The sequence below is a fragment of the Carlito syrichta genome, unplaced genomic scaffold, assembly GCF_000164805.1.
Source record: "Carlito syrichta isolate Samal-C Ts95f unplaced genomic scaffold, Tarsius_syrichta-2.0.1 Scaffold130825, whole genome shotgun sequence".
NCBI lineage: Eukaryota > Metazoa > Chordata > Mammalia > Primates > Tarsiidae > Carlito > Carlito syrichta.
Window position 1 is genome coordinate 61,990 of NW_007074921.1, and position 1,182 is coordinate 63,171.

A 1,182-nucleotide genomic window follows, 5' to 3' on the forward strand; every position below is an offset into this window, starting at 1 on the left:
CTCGACCTCCTGGGTTCAGGTGATCCTTCCGCCTCAGCATCCCGAGTAGGTGGGACTACAGGTACATGCCACCACACTGGGTATTCTTCTGTAGAGATGAGGTCTCACTATGTTGCCCAGGCTGGCTTCGAACTCCTGGGCACAAGCAATCTACTTGTCTTGGCCTCCCAAAGTGCTCAGATTATAGGTGTGAGCCACCCGCCACCTCCCACCCCCTACTTGCCTCCCCCCCACTTCCACCTTAGTGTGCAGCAAATTTCATGTAGAGAACTTTCAAGAACGACCCCTGCTGGGGAACAAGGGAAAGACGGTTGGGCAGAGGGAGGAGTTGACCCAGATGATGCAGTTGTAATCGAGGCCTCGGCCATCCCATGGGAAGCTCTGGAGCTGGGAAGCCCTTCCTGCCAGCCTCTTTGTCCTGCATCGGCCTTGGGGAAAGCAGCTTCCTTCAGCTGAGGGCAATTGCTGGCGAATGCAGCTGGGAGCCACCAGCAGTCCTGCCAGGGTCACTTTCTCCAAGTTTCCAAGAGCTACCCTAGCCACATGTCTGCACCAACATCCAGGGTCCCTGCTAGGGTGACAAATCCTATAACTGGAGAAGGTGTTCCCACACCAACGTATTTTCCTTAAACAACTTTATCCTTTGACCCCTTGACCCAGCACTCTAGCTCCAGTCCTGCCTGCTCCCGGCTCTGCCAGCACCCCCTGGCCAGGACCCCCTCCTTCAGGACAATGTCCTGCTTTTGGATGGCCCTGCACTTCGCCAGCGGCATAGGTGGTGATTTAAGTCTCATGATTGGTCCACTGCAAAGAAGGAGGTGGAGTAGAGACTTGGGGTCAGGCAAGGGAATAGCATATCTCCAAAGGAAGAGTCATTCTCCTCAAGCAAGGAGGTGGCATTGATCCCTATCCAGATCACAGCCTCCCGTGGATGTCTCCCACTTCTCCCCAGTGGCCTCCTTGGTAGAACTGACTCACTGAGATCGAGAATTCAACCTGCTCTGGGGCTCTGTCACTCTTAGTCCGGAACCTGATCCTCGACTGTCCCCCAACTTCAGGGAGTGGGTTTTTTGGTTTTTTTTTTTTTTTGGAGTTGGAGTCTCACTCTGTCACCCAGACTGGAGTGCAATGGCCGCTCATGGCCACTGCAGCCTCGACCTGCTGGGCTCCGGCGATCCTTCC